Raw genomic sequence first — 17,291 nt, 5'->3', positions numbered from 1 at the left:
ACTTTGAAGCTCCACTTGAAAGTATGAGCGACCTACTTTTTTTAGAAATGTCACTAAAACCGACTTGTTCCATAATTTGTTATTTTTAAATGGGAACTTATTTCATTTTAAAATTAGGGATTTGTTTCATATGAAATAAATCCCCAAAAATGGGGTGTTATTTCATTTTAATTAAGGAAGTTATTTCATTTCGTTGGGGTTTTTTTTTTTTCATTTTTAAATCAACTTTTGGTTATTTATACATTTTAAAGCACGTAACATCTTTTACTTTAAATGAAATGTATGAATATAATTCTATGAAATTTTAATTAACTAAAGATATATTACATATCTAGTATTAATTATTATTCAGTATTAATCATTTAATAACTAATTTTAAAAAAATCTTCAATAAAAATTACTGAAAAAAATCTTCAGTAAAAATAACTAAAAAACAGTACTTTTTAATAATTTTGTATATATACTCAAAATACTAAGTTAGTAAATTCAACTAAAAATTCATTATAAACAAATGAAATTTCATTTAAAAAGCGGACTACAAACTTTTCATTTAAAAGAAAGGAGTTTTTCAATTATTTTTTGATGTTTTTTAACTATCAAATTAAGTAAAAATTAATGACTTTTTAATTTATTTTAACTAACAAAAAATTAAGTACAAAACATTAGATTATAATTTTTTTCAGTAATTTTAACTGACAAAATTTTGCATAGAAAAATATTTAAAACAATTCTTTTTTTCAACAATATATATTGACAATTTGTTACCTACAATAGCATTAACAAGTTAGAGTGCTATATTCGGCTGAGCCGAATCTTCAATACCCTCCACCAGCTGCTTTTATATTAATACTTTTCTAATTGATCAAATATTTGTAGAAAAAAGTTTTCTCATATCTTAAATAGAAAAATCCGTAGATTCAAACAGCTCAAATCTATTACAATTCCAAGATTTATTGAACATTACCAACGCTTGGCGATTTTTATTAATTTGCATGTATGCATGTGTGTGAAAGATTTAAGGATTATCAAAATACATATATATAATTTTGTTCTACACAAATTGATAATGCAACTAGTTAAATACGGTTTTAGGGGCAGGACCTAGTATGGGAGATATGACCAATTATAGACCGATCGTAAAAAATTCTTTAAGCAAAACTTCTGGAAATGAAAGCTATATTTCAGTAAAATTTTGTATCTATATCGTAATTTAGTAATAAGAAATGTGTGTTATGAACCGATCGTGCAAAAATCTTGAAATAGAATTTTTGTATCAATAGCTTTATTTGGTAATGAGTAATGTGCATTTAAGAGATTTTCGAAAGAGGACCTTGTGTATATAAAAACAAAATTTCAAAATTCTGTATCTATATCATTATTTGGTAATTAATATTGTACATTTAAGTAATTTTCTGGAGGGGGCCTAGTATGAGAGCTATGACCAAGTATGGACCGATCGTAAAACAATTTTATAGTGTAATTTATGTATATAAGAGCAATATTTGTGCTAAATGTATGGATATCAATATTTTGTAATGAGTTATGTGCGTTTATGTGATTTTCGGGAGGGAACCTTGCATGGGAGTTATGACCAAGGATGGACCGATAGGAAAAAAATTCCACAGTAATATTTCTGTGCATTTGAGCAATACTTGTACCAAATTTTATATGGATATCTTAATTTAGTAATAGTTATGCGCGTTTAAGTGATTTTCTGGAAGGGACCTTGTATGGGAGCTCCCCTCGGAAAAAAAATGTCACAGTAATATATCTGTATATGTGAGCAATACCTGTACCAAATTTTATGTGGATATCTTAATTTAGTAATGAGTTATGTACGTTTAAGTGATTTTCGGGAGGGGACCTTGAGTGGGAGCTATGACCAGTTATGAACCGATCGGAAAAAAAATTCACAGTAATATTTTTGTGCATATGAGCAATACCTGTACCAAATTTTATATAGATATCTTAATTTGTTAATGAGTTATGTGCGTTTAAGTGATTTTCGGGAGGGGACCGTGTATGGGACCGATCAGAAAAAAAATTTCTCAGTAATATTTCTGTATGTGAGAGTAATACATGTACCAAATTTTATATGGATATCTTAATTTTGTAATGAGTTATGCGCGTTTAAGTGATTTTAGGGATAGGACCTTGTATGGGAGCTATGACCAATAATGGACCGATCGAAAAAAAAAATTCACAATAATATTTCTGTGCACATGAGTAATACTTGTACCAAATTGTATATGGATGTCTTATGTTAGTAATGAGTTATGCGCGTTTAAGTGATTTTCGGGAGGGGACCTTGTATGGGAGCTATGACCAATTATGGACCGATGGAAAAAAAAATGTCAAAGTAATACTTCTGTATGTGAGGGCAATACTTGTACCAAATTTTATATAGATAACTTGATTTAGAAATGAATTATGTGCGTTTAAGTTATTTTCGGGAGGGGACCTTGTATGGGAGTTATGTCCAATTATGGACCGATCCAGAAAATTTTTCTCTGAATGATTTCTATTGACATAAGATTTTAATTTGTAAAATTTTGTAAAGATTTCGACATTGTGACGGAAGTTATTAATAAAAAACCCATTTTCCGGGAATATGTACTTTTGTATGGGAGGTATATGAAATTGTGGACCGATTCAGGCAATTTTCAGCGGGAATCAAGCTCTTGTATAGAAACGAATGTATGCTGATTTTCATGGAATTATCATTCACAGTTTTCGAGAAAATTACATCAGAATGTGTAAAAAATGCTTATTTTTTTCGAGGTTGTTTCAAATTTTGATTCATAACTTTTCCCGGTGTGAACCGATTTTGCTCATTTTCAATACCAAACTGCCTAGGACAATAATAAATATTTTGGGTGAATTTCGTTAATTTTTGTTGCTTCGTGTTAACGTGAGAATGTTTTATACAGACAGACAGACAGACGGACGGACAGACGGACATAGCTAAATCGACTCAGAATTTCATAAGGTCCAAGAATATATATACTTTGTTGGGTCTCAGATGAATATTTCTTGGTGTTACACACGGAATGACAAAGTTATATATACCCTCTATCACCACTGATGGTGGTGGAGGGTATAAAAATTACTGTTTTTTCAGTTATTTTTACTGACCATTTTATATATACAGTGCACAGTGGGGCAGAATCGAATTTTTTTGGAAATAAATCTGGCATTTCTAAACGGCTGATCCGATCGGTATAAAATTTGGCGTGAGCGTAGCCAAGGAGTATTCGAGTTTAAGTTTTGAAGATGAACCCCGCAGATGCCCCAGGGTACCTACGACATGTAAAATTTTTAAACTCGTGCCATTTTTTTCTTTTTCATCCAAATTTTTATATTTTCTGAAAGCGCTACTTATCTCTTATAATATCCGAGTTATAGACATTTAAAAATTTAGTGATACAAAATTTACCATACCTTGGTCCGGCTTTTTTTGAATACCGGGCGCAATTTTGGACCAAATGGACTCAATTTTTTCTTGTTAGTTAGACAACAAAATTTCCAATATACAAAAAATTTCAGATCAATATCATTTACAGATCAAAAAATATACGTTTTTTAATTTAAAAATTCAAAAAATTTTAGATTTTTGGCGTTTTTTTGCCAAAAATGTGTCTTAACTCTTTTATTAATAAAATAAAATTTTCTTTATGAACATATAACAATTTTATAGTTTTCTAAAAGGTATCTTTACGCAGAACGCTTTGGCGTAAAAAACTTGTCCTATTTTTTGAAAATGTTGCCACTGCGTCCTTCCGAATATGACCTATTTTTTATCAAAACTTCAACTTTGGGCGACATGTTCTAAAATCCCAAAGCTGGGATCAGAAAACTGAAAGCAGTTTTGGAAACCTCAATATGTTTTCTATTTACCCTATGGGTAAAAAAGTAAAAAATTCCATTTTTGGGATTTTCATTCCTATTTTTGAGAATTGCGGGACCTTTTCAATTTTTTTTTGCATTTTCTTATTTGAAATGACAAATTTAACAAGCGTTGAAAATTTCATTGAGTTTTGTTCATAAATAAAGATTTTGTCATATGTTACATATTTGTATAATTTCTAAAACTATGATTTATATCAAAATTTTAATAGGGTCGCAGATAGCTACAACAATTTAGTCCATATTTATCCCTTAATATAATTTTTTAGTTAGATATGGAAATTCTCGACCCTTTACAAAAAATTTCAAGCCAATATCTCAATTAAATTCAAAAATATGTTTATTTAAACCTGTGTCCTTTAATTTCATCTTTTTCCTATTTTAGTATTAAGTATGACAGAACATACATTTGGTGTTGAATAAAATATTTGGACAATTTTTAAAAATTATTTAGTTAATTATTTTATTAAAGACTATAACATTGTATATACAATAAAAAAATTATAATTTTATTATGAGCCACGCACAACAACACCTAAATCACCCCACACAAACCACCTTTCCTGCCCACCGAAATACAAAACAAAATTTAATACAATATCATCAGTTAGTATAACAGCTTTTTATACCCACCATCAAAAAAGATGGGGGGTATATTGTTTTTGTCATTCCGTTTGTAACACATCGAAATATTCATCTAAGACCCATAAAAGTATATATATTCTGGATCCTCATTAAATTCTAAGACGATCTAGCCATGTCCGTCCGTCTGTCTGTCCGTCTGTTGAAAACACGATAGAGTCCAAACGGAAGCAGCTAGCGAGCTGAAATTTTGCACAAATATTTTATATTGACGCAGTTTGTTTGGTATTGAAAATGGGCAATATCGGTCTACGATTTCCCCTAGCCCCCATATAAGGTCCCCCTCAGAAAATGACATTAACGCTCATAACTGACTAAAAGAAGCAGCTATAGCGATGAAATTCGACTTAAACATATTTTTTTGGAACCTTAATATCATTGTAAAATTTTATAAGAATCGGTCCATAATTGACCATATCCCACATATAAGGTCTCGCTGAGAAAATGACATTAACGCTCATAACTGACTAAAAAAAGCACCTATAGCGATGAAATTGGACATAAACATATTTTTTAGGAACCTTTATATCATTGTAAACTTTTATAAGGATCGGTCCATAATTGACCCTACCCCCCATATAAGGTCCCCTTCAGAAAATGGCTTTAACGCTCATAACTGTCCAAAAGAAGCATCTATAGCGATGAAATTCGAGATGAACATATTTCATAGGAACCTAAATCGCTTTGTAAAATTGTATATGGATCGGTTCATAATTGACCCTACTCCCCATATAAGGTCCCCTTCAGAAAAATACTTTAACGCTCAGAATGGTCTAAAATAAGCATCTATAGAAATTCGACACGAACATATTTTATAGAAACTTTAATATCATTGCAAAATTTTATAAGGATCGGTCCATAATTGACCCTACTCCGCATATAAGGTCCCCTTCAGAAAATGGCTTTAAGGTTCATAGTTGTCTAAAAGAAGCATCTATAGCGATGAAATTCGACATAAACATATTCTATAGAAACCTAAATCGCTTTGTAAAATTTTATAACGATCGGTCCATAATTTATCGTAAAAAATTCTTTAAGCAAAACTTCTGGAAATGAAAGCTATATTTCAGTAAAATTTTGTATCTATATCGTAATTTAGTAATAAGAAATGTGTGTTATGAACCGATCGTGCAAAAATCTTGAAATAGAATTTTTGTATCAATAGCTTTATTTGGTAATGAGTAATGTGCATTTAAGAGATTTTCGAAAGAGGACCTTGTGTATATAAAAACAAAATTTCAAAATTCTGTATCTATATCATTATTTGGTAATTAATATTGTACATTTAAGTAATTTTCTGGAGGGGGCCTAGTATGAGAGCTATGACCAAGTATGGACCGATCGTAAAACAATTTTATAGTGTAATTTATGTATATAAGAGCAATATTTGTGCTAAATGTATGGATATCAATATTTTGTAATGAGTTATGTGCGTTTATGTGATTTTCGGGAGGGAACCTTGCATGGGAGTTATGACCAAGGATGGACCGATAGGAAAAAAATTCCACAGTAATATTTCTGTGCATTTGAGCAATACTTGTACCAAATTTTATATGGATATCTTAATTTAGTAATAGTTATGCGCGTTTAAGTGATTTTCTGGAAGGGACCTTGTATGGGAGCTCCCCTCGGAAAAAAATGTCACAGTAATATATCTGTATATGTGAGCAATACCTGTACCAAATTTTATGTGGATATCTTAATTTAGTAATGAGTTATGTACGTTTAAGTGATTTTCGGGAGGGGACCTTGAGTGGGAGCTATGACCAGTTATGAACCGATCGGAAAAAAAATTCACAGTAATATTTTTGTGCATATGAGCAATACCTGTACCAAATTTTATATAGATATCTTAATTTGTTAATGAGTTATGTGCGTTTAAGTGATTTTCGGGAGGGGACCGTGTATGGGACCGATCAGAAAAAAAATTTCTCAGTAATATTTCTGTATGTGAGAGTAATACATGTACCAAATTTTATATGGATATCTTAATTTTGTAATGAGTTATGCGCGTTTAAGTGATTTTAGGGATAGGACCTTGTATGGGAGCTATGACCAATAATGGACCGATCGAAAAAAAAAATTCACAATAATATTTCTGTGCACATGAGTAATACTTGTACCAAATTGTATATGGATGTCTTATGTTAGTAATGAGTTATGCGCGTTTAAGTGATTTTCGGGAGGGGACCTTGTATGGGAGCTATGACCAATTATGGACCGATGGAAAAAAAAATGTCAAAGTAATACTTCTGTATGTGAGGGCAATACTTGTACCAAATTTTATATAGATAACTTGATTTAGAAATGAATTATGTGCGTTTAAGTTATTTTCGGGAGGGGACCTTGTATGGGAGTTATGTCCAATTATGGACCGATCCAGAAAATTTTTCTCTGAATGATTTCTATTGACATAAGATTTTAATTTGTAAAATTTTGTAAAGATTTCGACATTGTGACGGAAGTTATTAATAAAAAACCCATTTTCCGGGAATATGTACTTTTGTATGGGAGGTATATGAAATTGTGGACCGATTCAGGCAATTTTCAGCGGGAATCAAGCTCTTGTATAGAAACGAATGTATGCTGATTTTCATGGAATTATCATTCACAGTTTTCGAGAAAATTACATCAGAATGTGTAAAAAATGCTTATTTTTTTCGAGGTTGTTTCAAATTTTGATTCATAACTTTTCCCGGTGTGAACCGATTTTGCTCATTTTCAATACCAAACTGCCTAGGACAATAATAAATATTTTGGGTGAATTTCGTTAATTTTTGTTGCTTCGTGTTAACGTGAGAATGTTTTATACAGACAGACAGACAGACGGACGGACAGACGGACATAGCTAAATCGACTCAGAATTTCATAAGGTCCAAGAATATATATACTTTGTTGGGTCTCAGATGAATATTTCTTGGTGTTACACACGGAATGACAAAGTTATATATACCCTCTATCACCACTGATGGTGGTGGAGGGTATAAAAATTACTGTTTTTTCAGTTATTTTTACTGACCATTTTATATATACAGTGCACAGTGGGGCAGAATCGAATTTTTTTGGAAATAAATCTGGCATTTCTAAACGGCTGATCCGATCGGTATAAAATTTGGCATGAGCGTAGCCAAGGAGTATTCGAGTTTAAGTTTTGAAGATGAACCCCGCAGATGCCCCAGGGTACCTACGACATGTAAAATTTTTAAACTCGTGCCATTTTTTTCTTTTTCATCCAAATTTTTATATTTTCTGAAAGCGCTACTTATCTCTTATAATATCCGAGTTATAGACATTTAAAAATTTAGTGATACAAAATTTACCATACCTTGGTCCGGCTTTTTTTGAATACCGGGCGCAATTTTGGACCAAATGGACTCAATTTTTTCTTGTTAGTTAGACAACAAAATTTCCAATATACAAAAAATTTCAGATCAATATCATTTACAGATCAAAAAATATACGTTTTTTAATTTAAAAATTCAAAAAATTTTAGATTTTTGGCGTTTTTTTGCCAAAAATGTGTCTTAACTCTTTTATTAATAAAATAAAATTTTCTTTATGAACATATAACAATTTTATAGTTTTCTAAAAGGTATCTTTACGCAGAACGCTTTGGCGTAAAAAACTTGTCCTATTTTTTGAAAATGTTGCCACTGCGTCCTTCCGAATATGACCTATTTTTTATCAAAACTTCAACTTTGGGCGACATGTTCTAAAATCCCAAAGCTGGGATCAGAAAACTGAAAGCAGTTTTGGAAACCTCAATATGTTTTCTATTTACCCTATGGGTAAAAAAGTAAAAAATTCCATTTTTGGGATTTTCATTCCTATTTTTGAGAATTGCGGGACCTTTTCAATTTTTTTTTGCATTTTCTTATTTGAAATGACAAATTTAACAAGCGTTGAAAATTTCATTGAGTTTTGTTCATAAATAAAGATTTTGTCATATGTTACATATTTGTATAATTTCTAAAACTATGATTTATATCAAAATTTTAATAGGGTCGCAGATAGCTACAACAATTTAGTCCATATTTATCCCTTAATATAATTTTTTAGTTAGATATGGAAATTCTCGACCCTTTACAAAAAATTTCAAGCCAATATCTCAATTAAATTCAAAAATATGTTTATTTAAACCTGTGTCCTTTAATTTCATCTTTTTCCTATTTTAGTATTAAGTATGACAGAACATACATTTGGTGTTGAATAAAATATTTGGACAATTTTTAAAAATTATTTAGTTAATTATTTTATTAAAGACTATAACATTGTATATACAATAAAAAAATTATAATTTTATTATGAGCCACGCACAACAACACCTAAATCACCCCACACAAACCACCTTTCCTGCCCACCGAAATACAAAACAAAATTTAATACAATATCATCAGTTAGTATAACAGCTTTTTATACCCACCATCAAAAAAGATGGGGGGTATATTGTTTTTGTCATTCCGTTTGTAACACATCGAAATATTCATCTAAGACCCATAAAAGTATATATATTCTGGATCCTCATTAAATTCTAAGACGATCTAGCCATGTCCGTCCGTCTGTCTGTCCGTCTGTTGAAAACACGATAGAGTCCAAACGGAAGCAGCTAGCGAGCTGAAATTTTGCACAAATATTTTATATTGACGCAGTTTGTTTGGTATTGAAAATGGGCAATATCGGTCTACGATTTCCCCTAGCCCCCATATAAGGTCCCCCTCAGAAAATGACATTAACGCTCATAACTGACTAAAAGAAGCAGCTATAGCGATGAAATTCGACTTAAACATATTTTTTTGGAACCTTAATATCATTGTAAAATTTTATAAGAATCGGTCCATAATTGACCATATCCCACATATAAGGTCTCGCTGAGAAAATGACATTAACGCTCATAACTGACTAAAAAAAGCACCTATAGCGATGAAATTGGACATAAACATATTTTTTAGGAACCTTTATATCATTGTAAACTTTTATAAGGATCGGTCCATAATTGACCCTACCCCCCATATAAGGTCCCCTTCAGAAAATGGCTTTAACGCTCATAACTGTCCAAAAGAAGCATCTATAGCGATGAAATTCGAGATGAACATATTTCATAGGAACCTAAATCGCTTTGTAAAATTGTATATGGATCGGTTCATAATTGACCCTACTCCCCATATAAGGTCCCCTTCAGAAAAATACTTTAACGCTCAGAATGGTCTAAAATAAGCATCTATAGAAATTCGACACGAACATATTTTATAGAAACTTTAATATCATTGCAAAATTTTATAAGGATCGGTCCATAATTGACCCTACTCCGCATATAAGGTCCCCTTCAGAAAATGGCTTTAAGGTTCATAGTTGTCTAAAAGAAGCATCTATAGCGATGAAATTCGACATAAACATATTCTATAGAAACCTAAATCGCTTTGTAAAATTTTATAACGATCGGTCCATAATTTATCCTACCCTCATAAACGGTCCCCTTCGGAAAATGACTTTAAGGCTCATTACTAGCCTAAACTAAAATCGTTATAGAAAATTTGACGAGTATCGGTCCATAATTGACCAAACGTCCCCTCAGAAAATAACTTTAACGCTTTTTGCTACCTTAAAAATACAAGGACAGCGACAAAATTTCCCTATACATAGATGTAATAAATGAGAAAATTGTTTTGATAATAACAAAAGCATCGATTCTTAAATATCAAAGTTTATTTATAAGGAAGCATTCCTTTTTGGCAATGATTTGATGGTGGGTATACAAGATTCGGCACAGCCGAATCTTACAACCTACTTATATAGTTAATTCCTAACACTACTTATTTTCTATAAAATAATCTGTCATATCGGTATACATATCCAGAAGGTAATATAAGTCCTTTAAATCTTCCTTGTTTTGAGATGATAGAGTTTCATAACAAATCCATCTTTTTCGCATAGTTGAAAGAACAGGATCAGAAGATAGAAGTAAACTATTAAAAATATCTTCATTCTGTGATTGCCTGGAGCATTTTCTTGAGCTGAATAGTTGATCATGCTTAAAATATCGATTCCTCGCTTCCTGGGCTTCTTCTGTTAACTCTCCAAGTGGAAGAATATTCGATTCAATTATTATTTGACCATGACACAATACTTTGTGTACTGTTGGTGTTAGTTCCCTCCATGGATACACAGATACAAGTAATTTAGAAATTTCAGATGTATATTCCCCAAATCGATTTCCATTAATTTTATGTTTACTATTCAGTGCCATTAAAATAGTGTTAACTCTTCGAAGCAACTCCTTGTCGATTCCAGTTATTTTTGAAGTAATTTCAAAATCACGAAAAAACCTTCTCGCCGTATTACCGTCATTTGTACTACCGCAACTTGGAAGTGGTTTGTCGATGTTTAATCCCATATGAACTTTAAATTCTTCTTGGATTCTGCTTTTTTCCGCAGCTCTCAGTTCTTTCAATTCTTCATTATTTTTTGTTGATTTAGTGAGATTCTCTGGCACACTTCTATATTTGAGGTCGTATGCTATGTGTAAAAAGTAATCCAAAAATCGTATTCTGGCATGAAGTGGTGAAATTCTGAAAGACAGGACTTCTTCATTAATACTTTGTAACGTGCAGTTACAAATCATAATTTACTATCCATTCTTCTACTATCAATATCTCTTCTACATTATCACTACTACTACTATTATTATTGGCAGAATTAACTATTTGCCAAACGTAATGTGTTATAAGTCGCAAATAGTTTATGTGAGTTTTCATATAAGAGATTGGAGAATTAAGGAGTAAAGCAAGCAAGAACCGTGGTACCAAAGTTCTTACTTCACACCGTAACCGAAACCAGTATTTAGCCGATTGAGAGCCGAAGCATTTATCTCATCGGATTGTAGACCGTAGCTATTCGTAATTAGTAATTAGCCGACCGAGAGCCGAAGCATTTATATCGTCGGATCGTAATCAGTAGTTAGCCGATTAAGAGCCGAAGCATTTATCTCACCGGATTGTGTAATATTCGTACTATTAAGTCATTAGCCGACCGAGAGCCGAAGCATTTATCTCGTCGGATCGTAATCAGTAGTTAGCAGATTGAGAGTCAAAGCATTTATCTCACCGGATTGTGTAATATTCGTACTATTAAGTCATTAGCCTACCGAGAGCCGAAGTATTCATCTCGTTGGATCGTAATCAGTAGTTAGCCGATTGAGAGCCAAAGCATTTATCTCATCGGATTGTATAATATTCATATTATTAAGTCATTAGCCGACCGAGAGCCGAAGCATTTATCTCATCGGATCGTAATCAGTAGTTAGCCGATTGAGAGCCGAAGCATTTATCTCATCGGATTGCACGATATTCGTATTATTAAGTCATTAGCCGATTGAGAGCCGAAGCATTTATCTCATCGGATTGCACAATATTCGTATTACTAAGTCATTAGCCGACCGAGAGCCGAAGCATTTATCTCGTCGGATCGTAATCAGTAGTTAGCCGATTGAGAGCCGAAGCATTTATCTCATCGGATTGCACGATATTCGTCATTAGCCGAACGAGAGCCGAAGAACTTATCTCGTCGGATCGTAATCAGTAGTTAACCGATTGAGAGCCGAAGCATTTATCTCATCGGGTTGTATAATATTCGTATTATTAAGTCATTAGCCGACCGAGAGCCGAAGCATTTATCTCGTCGGATCGTAATCAGTAGTTAGCCGATTGAGAGCCGAAGCATTTATCTCACCGGATTGTGTAATATTCGTACTATTAAGTCATTAGTCGACCGAGAGCCGAAGTATTTATCTCGTCGGATCGTAATCAGTAGTTAGCCGATTGAGAGCCAAAGCATTTATCTCATCGGATTGTATAATATTCGTATTATTGAGTCATTAGCCGACCGAGAACTGAAACATTTATCTCGGATTATAGTTCGTAGCTATTTCGTGATTAACAATAGTAGTTAGTCGACCGAGAGCCAGAGCATTTATCTCGACCGACTATATTCCCTAGCTACTCATAGTTATCTCTACCCGACGAGATCGTCTCCATAACCGAAGTATTGATTTCGGCCTCTCCGTGAAGAATTGTACCAGACCCATTCATTCCCGAAGATACTAGGCAGCTCTGTGGTATATCGAACCTCAAAGGAAGCAGACCTTTGAAGAACCTGGACAGACTAGGCATACCCCGGATGGAAACAAAAACTGCATCACTTTTGCTTTTGTTTATATTTGAGAATTGCGACTTTTTCTCATTACATATTGAGCATCTCCAGAAGGAAGAAGTTTCTGTTATGGCATTGCTGACCTTTCCATCAATCATTGTTAAGCTTAGCTGATATGATACGTTAATAGAGAATTCCTTTATTTTTATGCAAATGGGCTCCAGTGCATTTATTTCATCTTTTAAATATTCCACTAAATCTTTTGTTGTTTTCTTTGACTCCTTTATATATTCAAATCCAATGGGTCTACAAAAATTTTTTGAACCCGGATTTGTATTGATCCATATATCTTCAAATGAATTTCCGATGCTTGACGATGATGGATTAAGGGAATATGAACGAATTCGTAATGGCACTAATGATGACATAAATACACTTTTGTAGTCGGCTAATGTCCGACTTCCACAAGCTTGTTTGTATTCTGGAAGTGCTGATAAACCGTCACATCCCCACTTACACATTAAGACAACATCACAGTTATGAATTTTCCTTAGTTGGTCTTCTGAAAAGTCTGACACAATTCTTGATGCTGTGTTTTCGAGCAAAGATGATATATCAATACAAGCTTTCACATCATTAACAGCAATAGGTGATGGTAGGATAGTTTTTTTTTTCCTGGATCGCCTTGTATGATGGTAATATATTGTGTCCTTTTTTATGCAGAGCTTTCCTTAATATTTGGTACTTATTTCGACTGAGACCCAGTTCCAACATAAGCGCTATTGCTTCCTCTTCAGTAAAATTTGATTGTGATGTTGGAGTTGGTATACTTTCCACAATTCGCTTAAGTCGTTTTGGTGATGCATTAGGAAGAATAGTTGCAATATGTACGGCATCCATAGGTTGGTTTTCCTTTTTCAGCATTTGGTTAAATGTATCAGCAATTTCCTCATTTGAGATTGAAAAAAGTTTTTGTGTGACCCTCTTTTTTTTACCTTGAACATAAGTCTTCGTATGACTTGCAAGGCGCTCCTGTTGGTGTGTTGTAAGTTAAGATTTCCGTAGTAGTTTCCATCCAGCTACAAAATTTTAATCGAAATTTCTTTTGATTTCCATCCACAGACTTACTTTTTACATCAAAAATTTTAAAAAGTTTTCAATTTTTGATAGGCATATCTGCTTTTCTACTATATGTAGTTTTTATATAATTTGAAATGTCTTCAATTCTTTCTGGCCCTTTTGAAGATACACTCCATAAAACGGAACACAACTCTTCGTACTTTAATGTAATCTTCATTGTAGATTTATTAAATATGGTACTTAAAATCTGAAAAGTTTACTTATATACCAATTCTTGTCATTTCCGATAGAGGTATTCCAAAGTAAAAAATTACGAATTGTCTACCTATTAACATTTAGGACTATATTACTATAACCTGTAATTCAGTCATTGATATTTCTTATTAGTGAATGAATCGAAATTATCATTACCTGTATATTTTTACCTACATGATCATAAATGAAACAGAACGAAATGATCTGTCGATCTGAAAATTTAAGCATAATAGGACCTTTCAATTATAAGGATAAGCAAACAAATAGAAAATAGGTAAATATGTTCTGTCATATTTAATACTAAAATATGAAAAATATGAAATTAAAGGATACAGGTTTAAATGAACGTAATTTTGAATGTAATTGAGATATTGGCTTGAAAATTTTTGTAAAGAATCGAGAATTTCCATATCTAACTAAAAAAAGATATTAAGGGATAAATATGGACCAAATTGTTGTAGCTATCTGCGACCCTATTAAAATTTTGATATAAATCATAGTTTTAGAAATTAAACACATATGTAATATATGACAAAATCTTTATTTATGAACAAAACTCAATGAAATTTTCAACGCTTGTTAAAATTGTCATTTCAAATAAGAAAATGCAAAAAAATTTAAAAGGTCAAAGGGCATCCCGCAATTCCCAAAAATAGGAATGAAAATCCCAAAAATGGGATTTTTTACTTTTTTGCCCATAGGGTCCACATTTCTTTTAGGGCTGGGAAAATACTTTTGGAGTAAATAGAAAACATATTGAGGTTTCCAAAACTGCTTTCAGTTTTCTGATCCCAGCTTTGGGATTTTAGAACATGTCGCCCAAAGTTGAAGTTTTGATAAAAAATAGGTCATATTCGGAAGGACGCAGTGGCAACATTTTCAAAAAATAGGACAAGTTTTTTACGCCAAAGCGTTCTGCGTAAAGATACCTTTTAGAAAACTATAAAATTGTTATATGTTCTTAAAGAAAATTTTATTTTATTAATAAATGAGTTAAGACACATTTTTGGAAAAAAAGGGCAAAAATCTAAAATTTTTTGAATTTTTAAATTAAAAAACGTATATGGATCTGTAAATGATATTGATCTGAATTGTATATTATTGGAAATTTTGTTATCTAACTAACAAGAAAAAATTGAGTCCATTTGATCCAAAATTACGCCCGGTATTCAAAAAAAGGCGGACCAAGGTATGGTAAATTTTGTATCACTAAATTTTTAAATGCCTATAACTCGGATATTATAAGAGATAAGTAGTATGTCCAAGCAAGATCTCGTCGAGGGCTTTCAGAAAAGATCTCGTCTAGGGCTTTCAGAAAATATAAAAATCTTTGTATTTGGGTGAAAAACAAAAAAATGGCACGAGTTTAAAAATTTTACATGTCGTAGGTACCCTACTTTGAGCCGCCACAGCGCTTGTCCTTGGGGCATCTGCAGGGTCTATCTTCAAAACTTAAACTCGAATGCTCCTTGGCTACGCTCACGCCAAATTTTATCCCGATCGGTTTATACCCTCCACCACCATCAGTGGTGATAGAGGGTATATATAACTTTGTCATTCCGTGTGTAACACCAAGAAATATTCATCTGAGACCCAACAAAGTATATATATTCTGGGTCCTTATGAAATTCTGAGTCGATTTAGCTATGTCCGTCTGTCCGTCCGTCCGTCCGTCTGTCTGTCTGTCTGTCTGTCTGTGTAAAACACGCTCACGTTAAAACGAAGCAATATAATTTAACCAAATTCACCCAAAATATTCATTATTATCCGGTACAGTTTGGTATTGAAAATGAGCAAAATCGGTTCACATCGGGAAAAGTTATGAATCAAAATTTAAAACAACCTCGAAAAAAATAAGCATTTTTTACACATTCTAATGTAATTTTCTCCAAAACTGTGCAAGATAATTCCATGAAAATCACCATACGTTCGTTTCTGCACAAGATCTTGATCCGTGCAGAAAATTGCCAGAATCGGTACACAATTTCATATACCTCCCATACAAAAGTACATGTTCCCGGAAAATGGGTTTTTCGTTAATAACTTCCATCACAATGTCGATATCTTCACAAAATTTTACAAATTAAAATCTTATGTTAATAGAATTCTTTCGGAGAAAAATTTTCTGGATCGGTCCATAATTGGACATAGCTCCCATACAAGGTCCCCTCCCGAAAATCACTTAAACGCGCATAACTCATTACTAAATTAAGATATCCATATAAAATTTGGTATAAATATTGCCCATATGCATAGAAATATTACTGTGAAAATGTTTTCCGATCGGTTCAAAATTGGTCATAGCTCCCATACAAGGTCCCCTCCCGAAAATCACTTAAACGCGCATAACTCATTACTAAATTAAGATATCCATATAAAATTTGGTATAAGAATTGCCCATATGCATAGAAATATTACTGTGAAAATGTTTTCCGATCGGTTCAAAATTGGTCATAGCTCCCATACAAGGTCCCCTCCCGAAAATCACTTAAACGCGCATAACTCATTACTAAATTAAGATATCCATACAAAATTTGGTATAAGTATTGTCCATATGCATAGAAATATTACTGTGAAAGCTTTTTCCGATCGGTCCATAATTGGTCATAGCTCTCATACAAGGTCCCCTCCCGAAAATCACATAAACGCGCATAACTCATTACTAAATTAAGATATCCATATAAAATTTGGTATAAGTATTGCCCATATGCATAGAAATATTACTGTGAAAGTTTTTTTCGATCGGTCCATAATTGGTCATAGCTCCCATACAAGGTCCCATCCCGAAAATCACTTAAACGCGCATAAGTCATTACTTAATTAAGATATCCATATAAAATTTGGTATAAAAGTTGCCCACATGCATAGAAATATTACTGTGAAAATTTTTTTGGATCGGTTCAAAATTGGTCATAGCTCCCATACAAGGTCCCCTCCCGAAAATCACATAAACGCGCATAACTCATTACTAAATTAAGATATCCATATAAAATTTGGTATATGTATTGCCCATATGCACAGAAATATTACTGTGAAAGTTTTTTCCGATCGGTCCATAATTGGTCATAGCTCCCATACAGGGTCCCCTCCCGAAAATCACTTAAACGCACATAATTCATTACCAAATATTGATATCATACATTTAGCAAAATTATTGCTCTTATATACATAAATTACACTATAAAATTGTTTTACGATCGGTCCATATTTGGTCATTGCTCTCATACTAGGTCCCCTCCAGAAAATCACTTAAATGCACAATA

The sequence above is a fragment of the Lucilia sericata genome, unplaced genomic scaffold (assembly GCF_015586225.1).
Source record: "Lucilia sericata isolate MDLA Ls3-8-SP2 unplaced genomic scaffold, ASM1558622v1 Contig000043F_arrow, whole genome shotgun sequence".
NCBI lineage: Eukaryota > Metazoa > Arthropoda > Insecta > Diptera > Calliphoridae > Lucilia > Lucilia sericata.
The sequence above is the reverse complement of the archived record's forward strand: the minus strand, read 5'-3'. Positions refer to the sequence as shown.